The sequence below is a fragment of the Lissotriton vulgaris genome, chromosome 7 (assembly GCF_964263255.1).
Source record: "Lissotriton vulgaris chromosome 7, aLisVul1.2, whole genome shotgun sequence".
NCBI lineage: Eukaryota > Metazoa > Chordata > Amphibia > Caudata > Salamandridae > Lissotriton > Lissotriton vulgaris.
This window is the reverse complement of record NC_141695.1, coordinates 204,160,746-204,172,798: the sequence shown is the minus strand read 5'-3', so window position 1 is coordinate 204,172,798 and position 12,053 is coordinate 204,160,746. Positions and strand designations below refer to the sequence as shown.

At 46.1% G+C, this 12,053-nt stretch overlaps 1 protein-coding gene across 1 annotated transcript in view; it reads left to right on the top strand.

The window, feature by feature from the left end:
* LOC147701198 (B-cell receptor CD22-like) overlaps nucleotides 1-12,053 on the top strand; it is a 324,178-nt gene that overhangs the window by 170,533 nt on the left and 141,592 nt on the right. The gene's annotated exons all lie outside the window — the stretch shown is intronic.

The following is a 12,053-nucleotide window of genomic DNA, read 5'->3' as shown; positions in this document are numbered from 1 at the left end:
CTTTTTAAAAAGGATTTGTGAAGCTTCATTTTCCAATGGAAACTCTGCCCGAAGTATAAATGCAGAGTGGCAAAAATGGGTCAATGAGTCTTTCATTTGATAAATATCACTTTCAATAACTGCTGAAAACATGCATATTGCTCAGATGGACCCAAACATAGGGCCTCATTATAATGTTGGGTGGAAAACCTCCCCCCAGCTGTCGGAGGCTTTCTGCCAGACATCGTATGCTTCAGTCAGACTGCTGTATTAGGATGACAGTGGTCGGAGTGAAACCTAAGGGGGGAATTGGCCAAGGTTCCAATAGGCTCATGGAGCCTGTCAGAGCCCCAGAGGCCACGATAATCCCCTAATGACGGCAGAGCTAGACGAGGCTCGTCCTTGGTGATTATTATGGCACTTTCTGACAGCCTTTTCATGTCGGTCCTCCTTCCCCCTGGCCCTCAGTTATAGGGCACGTGGGGCAGCTGTGGTGCCCCAAAAACATCCCTGCACCGTGTGGCAGCCACCGAGGGGTGCCTGCCACACGGTGCAGAGATGTGCAAAAACATCCATTTCCCAATGGCAGCTTGGGCTGCGGCCCTCTTCCATCTTCCGCACAATCTGCCATTGGGAAATAGATGTTTCGGACCACCCATAAGGCGGACGCATCCAAATCTGGCAGTCACAACCAACAAACTATGATCTGTTGGTTCCAGGCCACTACGCCTGCCCGGCATGGTAATGTGGGCCTTAGTTCCTTTCTCTTTAGTTCAAAGTATGCTTTTTATTTCGATTTCACATCAATTTTAAATACTATGTTTATTTTGTCCACAACTGAATACAAAACCCTATCTACTATAAACAAGTAGACAAGGTTTTGCATTTAAAATAACACCCTTTTCATATGGGTGCTATAGAGAAGAAATGCTTTTATTTCTCCTTTCTTTTCTGACTTTCCATATGTGGTGCACTGTACTTTCCAAAGTAGGAACATTTCTAAAGTTAGTCCCAAAACGCAACGTGAACACAGATCATTTTTACTGTGAAAACAGATCCTTTTGGCAAAGTGTACAGCTGTGGATTTTGAACGCTAACTCAGCCGAAACCTAGAGAAAACTAGCAAACGTATAAAAAAAAATTAAACTAGACACCCAGGGAAATCCAGGATGGGGTTACTTGTGAGGCTCTCACTAGGTCATGTTACCCTTGAAACCTAAACCTTTCTAAAAAAACACAATTTCCTCACAATTCTTCGATGGCAAGTACTGGAATCTGTGTGGATCCACATAATTCAAGTGCTGCACATTCCCCAAAGTCTCCCGATTGAAATGGTACCTCACTTGTGTGGGTGGCCTAGTGCCCGTGTCAGAAAAAGGCCCAAAACCCAACGTGGACACACCACATTTTTATTGTGAAAACTGACAGGTTTCTTTGCAAAGCGTCTAGCTGTGGATTTTGAATCCTTGCTTAGTCTGCACCCATGGAAACCTAGCAAACCGATACATTTTGTAACATAAGACACCCAGGGGAATACAGTTTAGGGCCACTTGTGTGGCTCTCACCGGGTTCTGTCACCCAGAATCAACTGAAAACCTCAAAATTTGCCAACAAATAACATATTTTCCTCACATTTCGGTGATGTAAAGTTCTTGAATCTGACTGGATCCACACGATTCTACCCACCCCAAGTTCCCAAGGGTCACCCAATAACAATAGTATCTCACTTGTGTGGGTAGGCTTAATGACCTTGACAGAAAATGGCCCAAAACAGAATATGGACACACCACATATTTACGGTGATAATTTACTATTTGTTTCTAATGTGCCTAGCTGTGGATTTTGAACACTAGCTCAGCCAGAATCTAGGGAAACCTAACAAAACTATAACTTTTTGAAAACTAGACATGCAGGGAAATCAAGGATGGAGTGTCTTGTGTCTCTCTCAGCAGGTTCCATTACCCAGAATCCCTTGCAAACCTCAAACTTTCTAAAAATAAAAATAAAGAATTCTCAAATTTCTATGATGTATAGTTCTGGAATCAGTGTGAATCCACAGAATTCCACCCACCCCACATTTCCCATCGCCTCCCAATAAAAATGGTAGCTCACTTGTGTGGGTAGGCCTAGTGTCCGCGACAGGAAACAGCCCAAAACTCAATGTCGACACACCACATTTTTACATTGAAAATAACCATTTTTGTAAAGTGCCTAGCTGTGGATTTTAAACCCTAGCTCAGCCAGCACCTAAGGAATTCTGTACAGTTTTTAAAACTGCACACATGGGGAAATCCAGCATGAGGTGACTTGTGTGGCTCTCACCAGGTTCTGTTACTCAGAATCCCTTAGAAACCCCAAACTTTCTAAACAAAACACATTTACCTCACATTTCTGTGATGGAAAGTTCTGGAATCTGTGTGGATTGACCAAATTCCACCCACCTAGCATTCCCCCAAAGTCTTCAAATAGAAATGCTATCTCACTTGTGTGGGTAAGCCTAGTGCCCGTGACAGGAAACATTCTTACAGTGAAAACTGACCCCTTTTTTTGCAAAGTGCATATTTGTGGATTTTGAACCCTAGCTCAGCTGGCAAATATGGAAAACTAGCAAGCCTGTCCATTTTTGTAAACTCGACACCCAGGGTAAACCAGGATGTGGTGACTTGTGTGGGTCTCATCAGTTTCTGTTACCCAGAATCTCTTTCAAACCTTAAACTTTGTAAAGTACACATTTTCCTCACATTTCTGTGATGGAAATTCTGGAATCTGTGCAGATCCACATAATTCTAACCACTGCCCATCCCCAAGGTCTCACTAAAAAAAAAAACCTCACTTGTGTGGGTAGACCTAGTTCCCACAACAGAAAACAGCCCAAAACGCAACGCAGACACACCACATTCTTACAGTGGAAACTGAACCCTTTTTTGCAAAGTTCATATCTGTGGATTTTGAACCCTAGCACGTAGGGAAAACTAGAAAACCTATACATTTCTTCGAACTAGACACTCAGGGGAATCCATGACAGGGGGACTTGTGTGGCTCTCACCAGGTTAATTTACCCAGAATCCCTTGCACACCTCAAACGTTGTACAAAAAACATTTTCCTCACATTTCTGTGATGGAAAGTTCTGGAATCTGCATGGATCCACTAAATTCCTCAAAGTCTTTCGATAATAATGGTACCTCACTTGTGTGGGTAGGCCTAGTGCCTGCAACAGGAAATGGCCCAAAACACAACATGGACACACCACATTTTCACAGTGAAAACTGACCCTTTTTTAGTAAAGTGTTAGCTGTGGATTTTAAACTACAGCTCAGCTGGAATAGTCAAGTCTGGACAAGACCATCACTTTTATGATGAGCTGAAGTGTAGAGGCATCAAAGAAGCCCATCAATGACCTGAGCCGCTGCAGTAGTCCAAAGCAGATCCCTGCTGTTTTTTTGGTTTGGGCTCGATAGTTTAAAGAAGAGTCCAACCAAACCCCTAAGTTCTTTACTGCTTGCTTAGGGGAAGGGGGCGTGCCCAGACTTGCTGGCCACCAAAGGTCACTCCACAGACCATGGTCTCTGCCTACCATCAATACCTCCGACTTGTTGGACTTCATTGGAGGCAGTTAGCAGTCATCCACACGGCCACTGCCGCAAGATCGCCCTGTAACTTGAGGGCGTCTTGCTCGGTGTTGTTGGAGAGCGCCACCACTAAATGAGTGTCATCAGCATACGAGACCATGGTCAGGGCCCTACTCAAAGCTACAGAAGTCAAAGGTTGAACATAAACATTAAAAAGCTGGGGACTGAGGGAGGAACCCTGTGGCACCCCTTGTTTGATACAGTATTCACCGGACACAAACGGGGGCCTTATACTGAGAAAGACCTCTCGTGAAGGAATGAAGCGAGCAATTCCAGTGCCTGACCTGTAATTCCTACCTCTGCCAAGAATCTCAACAGAATGTCATGTGATACTGTATCAAACGCGGTGCTTAAGTCCAACAAGGTCAGCGCCGACATTTGCCCCGCATCCATGGCTGACCAGAAGTGTTCTGTCACGGCCAGGAGAGCCGACTCCCTGCTGTGACCTGGCCTAAATCCATTCTGGGAGAGGTCCAGTATGTTGTTGAGGGTAAGAAATTGTGACAAGAGAGAGTTCACATACGCCTCTGTAATATTAGCTGCCCAAGGAATTAAAGAAATGGGCTGATAACTTTCTGCTTTCGTTGGATCGAGGGCAGGCTTTTTAAGCAGCGGAATTACTTTATCCTGCTTTCAGACCCTGGGCACCGTAGCCATACTCAGAGACTTAATGATCAACTGAGTCCGAGAGGGTAAGATGGTTGGCAGTACCTTCTTGAATTGGTCAGATTTAAGAGAATCAGCAGGAGAGCCCGACTTGATCCTGCTACCCAGCAAACGCAACTGATTCACCGAGTTTGGGGGAAGGTATGGAAAGTATTCAATTGCTGACAGCAAAATGCCGCCAACAGATTGCTGTGTGCGGACGGGAAAGAGGTGTAGATATACTCCACCTTTTTTTTACAATGAAGGTGGCCAGCTCCTCACACTGTTTGTTAGACTTAATAGTGGAGCCCACGTCATTAATGTATCTTATTTTATTTATTTATTTAATGCATTCTTATAAAGTGCGGACTTTACCCGAAGGTGTCAGAGCACTGTACAATAGAACCAGTTACGTTACATGAGAGAACTGTTACAGGAATGGAACAAAAAAAAATTGCATGCCATAGAATAAAAGCGACGCAGGCATAAGGCACACAATCTCAAGCACAGCAAGCACAGACTGTACAAGCAAAAATATGAATATAAATGACACATTTTACAATGACTAAAAAACTTCTTGGTGAAAAATAGCAGGCCATAGAATCAAAACAACGCAAGCAAACGGAACACAAAATCAAACGCAGCAAGCACAGAATGTACAAACAAAAATATAAATATATGTGACAAATTTACAATGACTAAAGAACTTGCTGTCGGGGTCTGAGAAGCAGAGAATTAGTTCTGAAAGTGTCTTTGGAATAAAAGAGATTTGAGGTCCGCTTTGAAGATCTGGATGGAGGTGATGGCATGGAGCGAAGGAGGAAGCGAGTTCCAGATTCTCACCGCATTACCTGAGAACGATTGTGCCATCAATTTTTCCCTTTTGAAGGAGGGGGGCTCAAGAAGGAGCTTTTCCGCATTCCGAGACGGTCTTGAGCCTCCAGACAATTTCAGTTTATTCTCCAGATAGAGAGGGGAGGAAGAGTGCAAAGCTTTGTAGGTGATGCACGCCATTTTGCAAATAGCTCTTGCCTCGATGGGAAGCCATCAGAGAGAAGACAGGATAGGAGTGATGTGGTCACCTCGTTTGGACCCTGAGATGAAGCAAGCTTCTGAATGGAGGACGGATTTGAGGGGAGAGAGGGGAGATTTGGGAAGGCCGGTCAGAAGAGAATTACAATAGTCCAGTCTAGAGAGAACTGGCGATTGGACCAAGGTTTTTAGGTCATTCTCCAGGAAGAAACGACAAATTTTCCATAAAAGGCGCAGCTGATAACGTGCACTTTTGGCCATGGAATTGTTGTGTGAGATTAGGTTGAGTCTTTTGTCAAGTATGGCACCTAAGGATTTAGCGCAGTCCACAATGATGGGTTTACTGTTGAGTAGATTCAACTGACCCAACCAGGATTAAACAGGTGGCAGGGAGAGAGAGCTAGATAAGAGGAGGAATTCCGTTTTGGAGGGATTGAAAATGAGTGGGTGCACTAACATCCAGTTGTGAATAGCGTTGAGAGTAGAGCTGAGTAGTGAAAGATCATGAGGAGAAGACACCTTGAGGTATATTTGGGTGTCATCTGCACAGAGATGGTAGAGGATTCCAGATTTGCTTAGGAGGTTCCCTAATGGTTCCAGATTAAGATTAAACACAGTGGGAGCAAGGATAGAACGTTGAGGGACGCCTTGACCAACCACCAGTAGAGACGAGAGACTGTTCGCAATCTTAATCATTTGGGATCTGTCCGAGAGGAAAGAGGCAAACCATTTGAGTACTATGCCTTCCACGCCCATTCTCTGATGAAGAATGTTCAGGAGGATGTTGTGATTAATAGGGTCAAAAGCTGCAGAGAGGTCAAGAAGAATCAGAAGGCGCGATTCCCCCGAATCGAGAATATGCAGGGCATCATCGATCACTCGCAGCAGGGCTGTTTCAGTGCAGCAATTTTGAATAAAGCCCAACTGGAACATGTCGAGGAGATTATTGTCCATAATGTGTTGGGACAGTTGTTTTGCAACACATTTTTCTGTGATCTTTGAAAGAAAAGGGGGATTGGTGATGGGGCGGAAGTTATTGAGGTCATTTGCATCTTTTTTAGAAGGGGGGGTAACCGGTCCTGTTTTGAGGACAGCTGGGACGGATCCTTGACTGAGGAAGAGATTGACTAGCCTGGTCCAGTAGGAAAGAGTGTTAGTGTAGAAATCAATAGCGATGCCACTGGGTATGGGGTCAGAAGAATGGTTGGAGGGTTTGGTTTCACGGATGCATTTGAGGAGATCAACCTCTGAGATGGCGGCAAAGTTCTGCCAGGTGACTAAGGATTTTCACTTCTCAATGGGGGTGGGACGGGTGACCTGTTCCACCAGAGATGTTACCTTTTGATCGAAGAATATAGCAAACTCAGTTGCTTTCTTTGAAGCATCCTCAGGCTTGATGGTTTGGGGAGAACAATTTGGGTTTTTGATGAGGTCGAAAAGTTTTTTGGGTCTGTTTTTAGCTGAATCGAGGAGGGATATGAAATGAGGTGTTTTTTCCTGGAAGATGTGCTGGTGGAATTTGGATCTTGCTGAGCGTAAAAGAGAGAGATTGGGGTGGATGGAGAATGTCTCCAGTTCTTCTCCAAGATTCTGAGGTTTTTCCTTTCGTCATAGAGAGCTTTGTTGAACCAAGGAGCTGATGGGGTAGGTCTTTTCCTTTTGGTTTGGAGTAACCATGTCGATTTCGACTGCAAGGATTGAGAGGCAAAGGGGAGTGAGATCGTTGACATCTGTATTGGGGTCTAGACTAGGAAGTGAACACATAGCAGAATAACATAGAATCTCAAGATCAATGTTTTTTGTGTTGCGCAACCACGTAGAGGCTCTTTTAGGTTGGCCGAGAGTTAAAATGCTAGAGAGGTGAAAAAAGAAGGGAATGAGGAAATGGTCAGACCAGTCAACACGGATGGGTGAAGCTGTGGTAATCTGGTCTGATTTGGATATCACAAGGTCCAGAATTGAGCCCTTGGCGTGAGTAATTTTCGAGCATTGTTGGCCAAGATCGTTAGCTGAGAGAAAGGTTGCAAGTTTGTTGGCAGCCGAGTCTTACATGGAGCCCCAGTGGAGATTGAAATCACCTAGGAAGATCTGCTTTATCACTAATGAAGTTGATGAATTTGTCTATGATGGAAGAGCAATTACCAGGCGGGTGGTAGATGATATGGAACCTGAAGGGTGAGCCATACTGAACTTGGAGTTCTAGCGAAAGGCATTCAAAGATGCGAAAGAGGGTAGTGGGAAAGGTTTTGATTTGGAGGGCGTTTCTGTAGATAATCATAACACCTCCCCCAATCTTGCCTGTTCTGTCGTTTCTGAGGATAGAGTAGTCAGTAGGTAACAAAAGATAAAAAGAAGTGTGAGAGGAGTCATTAAAACAAGTCTCAGTGAGAAAGAGCATGTCGAGATTGTGGTGAGTGATAGTGTCAGAGATTTCCAGTTTGTGTTTGTTTGCAGATCCGCAGTTATGGAGAATTCACTGTTTTGGTGATGTGAGTGTCTGTACTGTTGAGGGGGATAGAGATTAGATTCTTGAATTAGGGTGCCCCTTGAGGGGAGGCTGGTAAGTTTGGAAGGAAGAGATGGTCTGAATGGCAAATTGAGTAGAGTTGTTAGGAGAGGCGAGGTGAGGGGAATTGACATTGATGGTCTTGTAGGTAGCCAATAAGTTGGTGATGTCTGTGGGGGACAGATTGTGGTTGGTTCTATTGGGGCGCGGGAGCAAGGAACTCCTCGGGAGGTTATTAGGAGGGGGGATATCTTAGCACATAAGATGTGAAATGGATGCTTCAAGCTGGGAAATGGATGAGATGAGAGAATCAAGTTTAGTTTACAGAGAGAGGTGAGCTGAGCAAGGAGTGAAGGGTGGCTCAATGGTTAAGAGAGAGAGTGGCCTAGGCGACAGAGGACAGGAGGAGGTGGTGGACCGGGAAGAGTGTTCGGGTGTGAGGTTCGAAGGTGGTGGAGGAAGTGAAGTAGGACAAGGAGGACAGTGGGCAGTGGGGGACTGGGGAGAGAGATGTGATGCAAGGGTCTGAGGGGGGAAAGAGGGTGGTAGAAAGGAGTGAATTGAGTTACTGTGATATTTTTACTGGTGTTGAGCAGAGGTGAAGAATAGAGATCATACATAGGAGGAGGACGTTGAGAAGTAGAAATAGATGGCTGGAGGAGGAGGGGGGAATGGGTGGGGTTATCGGAAGGCCATGGATACGGTGAGATGAGAGGAGAAGGGGCTGAACAGGTAGAAGAGTGAGGGAGGTCAACGGGAGGCCATAGGAGTGGGGAGAAGAGAGAGGGTGCAGGCCAGGAGCCATCGGTAATGAAAGGTGAATGTAGGGGTAAAGGCAGCAGGCAGAGTGGGGGGGTCGAGCAAGATGAAAGCTGTGGAAGGAGTGAGGGGCTGTGCAGTCAGAGGGAGGGAAGAGGGAGGAATTACCAAGAGGGGAAATAGGGTTGTGAAGCATACGGGGGAATGCAAGATGTGGAGAGATAAGAGGTGTGAGATCAGTGGGAGGGAAGATGATGGGGTTACCAAAAGCGGAGGTAGGGATGTGAGGCATGGGAGAGTGGAGAGATGGTTGAAGAGAGATGGGAGAAGTAAGAACAGAATTGAGGGTACGAGGAAAGGGGAAGAGCGTAAAGGGGTGGGGAGAAGAAGGGAGGGAGGGGGGAGGGTAAGGTGAGTTGATTGGTAGTTCAGATTGTAAGAAGGGTGGATTAAATAGGTGGGAAATGGGAAGGAATAATGGAGTAAGGGGGTGGGAGAAGGCAGTGGAATAATGAGGAGATGCTGGATGAAGAGGTGAAGTGGGGTGTAAAGCAGATGAGGTAAGGGGAGATCCCAGTGGCAAAGTGGGAGGGGAGGGAACGAGAGAAGGGGGATAACGGGTCGACCTGTGTCTCCCCGGAGAGCGGTCTGAAGGAATGTGTGGAGGTCAAGGGGGAGAAGGGGAGTAAGTAAATGAGCTAGAAGAAGAAGAAGAGGAAGAATCTAGAGAGATAGTAGTCGCAGGGGTGGAACGAAGGGAGTGGAAGATGTGGTCAAAAAGAGAGAGACAGGAGTCAGAAGCTTGGATCATGACAGTGCCATTGTTATAAAGAGTAATGGTGAGATAGCCATTAAAGCGAGTGGAGGGGGAAATTTGTATCAGCTACCCATGCGGAAAAGAAGAGGAGGAGGTGTTGAAGGAATTGGAGAAGCTAGAGGACCAGGAAGGGATGTCATTAGTGAAGAAGATGAAGTCATTTTTAATCTTCCCTAGGCGCCCATTATGGAATTGATCAACAAAGAGGGAGTCTGGAAACTGTTCAATGATGTTATGCTTGAACCGTTTAGCTTGTGCTTTGGATATATGAGGGGGATAAATTACTTTGAAGCAATTTATTCCAGACTTAATGCGACTGGAAGGCATGATAAGGAGATGAGGTGAAGATGTGGTGTAGTGGACAGAAAAAGGGGCCACTCGGATAGTGATGGCGCAAAGAGGTGAAATAAGAGGGGTGGGCAAATTCCGGAAATCAATGAGAATGAAACCTATAGGAGTGAGGTCAAGTCAGGACCAAAGGTAGATACCCGACAAGGCTAGAAACAGGTAGAAAGGTACAGGGGAGAAGCAGCATTGAAACATGTGTGCATACCTCTTTTGTTTCTAATAGAGGAAGAGGAAGCACCAAAAGGGAGGGGTTGCCCAATCAAAGATGGCCATCAAAGATTTGAAAGCATTCCTCTTTCTGTACTAAGCACTTCCAGGAGGCAAAGGCCGCCATCTTAGGGTCAGGCATCCTGGTTCTGGGCATGGGGGGCTTGGAAAAGAGGGAAATAACATGGATGGGTGGGGTGTAGAAGCACCACAGAAGGCACATCAGAAAGTGAGCGAGTAATCCACAGTAATTCAGCTTAAAACCCCCAATCACCCCCTCTGTGAACACATTGTCTGAAGGGACAATAGAGCGCTGAATCTTCCCAAAGTACGCAGCCGACCCTTCAAAATTGAATGGGAAGCAGCGCAGATCATTCCCATCCGGAAAAATATTAAGGCTCCTATAGATGATGTAACCAAGTATTGCCTCAATTCTCAGCTCCCCCTTCAGAGCAAGCTTTAGGAAAAGCATAATAACAAACATCAATCCAAATTTATAGAAGCCTCAAATTGTCTCAAAGTCTCTCAGTCGGGCTTCCGAGCCAGACACAGCACTGCATCTGCCCTGGTAGGTACTGTAGGTTTGCCTGTGGGAGTCTCTTGTGCTCTTGTACTCCCCAGCAGCCTTTTTCCCCTAGCGTGCGTGAGATACAGCGGCATTGTGTGAGCGGTGCGCTGTGTGCCGCACCACACTCGCTGTCTTTCTTCCACTCGCTTCGCACCTATACCGCACGCCGTGGTTTTCTTTCCCTCACTCACTCAGCGCACTGCCTTGCAATGAGCACGCCGCTGTGTGTTAGTGCGCTGATCCGCACGACTGCTATAGAAGTGGGCGAGCGCCTCTATTCTGACCTTATTCGCCGCAATGGTGCCATTGGTCCGCCTCTCCCTTAAAATGGCGGCATTCTATACTGTCATTCCACATTCTTAGCGGGATTGGTGCTTTCGTGCATTTGATTGAAGAGGAAAGCCGCTCGTGCCCGGTAGATGGCTCTATGATATTTTTTGATTGCTGCCCTATAGAAAGTCTTAGCTAGCGGACAGAAATCCCTTCTCCAAATCCGCTCTAGCTTCTAGCTTCTAGCTCTAGCTCAAAGTCTTTCGATAATAATGGTACCTCACTTGTGTGGGTAGGCCTAGTGCCTGCAACAGGAAATGCCCCAAAACACAACATGGACACACCACATTTTCACAGTGAAAACTGACCCTTTTTTAGTAAAGTGTTAGCTGTGGATTTTAAACTACAGCTCAGCTGGAATAGTCAAGTCTGGACAAGACCATCACTTTTATGATGAGCTGAAGTGTAGAGGCATCAAAGAAGCCCATCAATGACCTGAGCCGCTGCAGTAGTCCAAAGCAGATCCCTGCTGTTTTTTTGGTTTGGGCTCGATAGTTTAAAGAAGAGTCCAACCAAACCCCTAAGTTCTTTACTGCTTGCTTAGGGGAAGGGGGCGTGCCCAGACTTGCTGGCCACCAAAGGTCACTCCACAGACCATGGTCTCTGCCTACCACCAATACCTCCGACTTGTTGGACTTCATTGGAGGCAGTTAGCAGTCATCCACACGGCCACTGCCGCAAGATCGCCCTGTAACTTGAGGGCGTCTTGCTCGGTGTTGTTGGAGAGCGCCACCACTAACTGAGTGTCATCAGCATACGAGAACTTGGTCAGGCCCCTACTCAAAGCTACAGCAGCCAAAGGTTGAACATAAACATTAAAAAGCTGGGGACTAAGGGAGGAACCCTGTGGCACCCCTTGTTTGATACAGTATTCACCGGACACAAACGGGGGCCTTATACTGAGAAAGACCTCTCGTGAAGGAATGAAGCGAGCAATTCCAGTGCCTGACCTGTAATTCCTACCTCTGCCAAGCATCTCAACAGAATGTCATGTGATACTGTATCAAACGCGGTGCTTAAGTCCAACAAGGTCAGCGCCGACATTTGCCCCGCATCCATGGCTGACCAGAAGTGTTCTGTCACGGCCAGGAGAGCCGACTCCGTGCTGTGACCTGGCCTAAATCCATTCTGGGAGAGGTCCAGTATGTTGTTGAGGGTAAGAAATTGTGACGAGAGAGAGTTCACATACGCCTCTGTAATATTAGCTGCCCAAGGAATTAAAGAAATGGGCT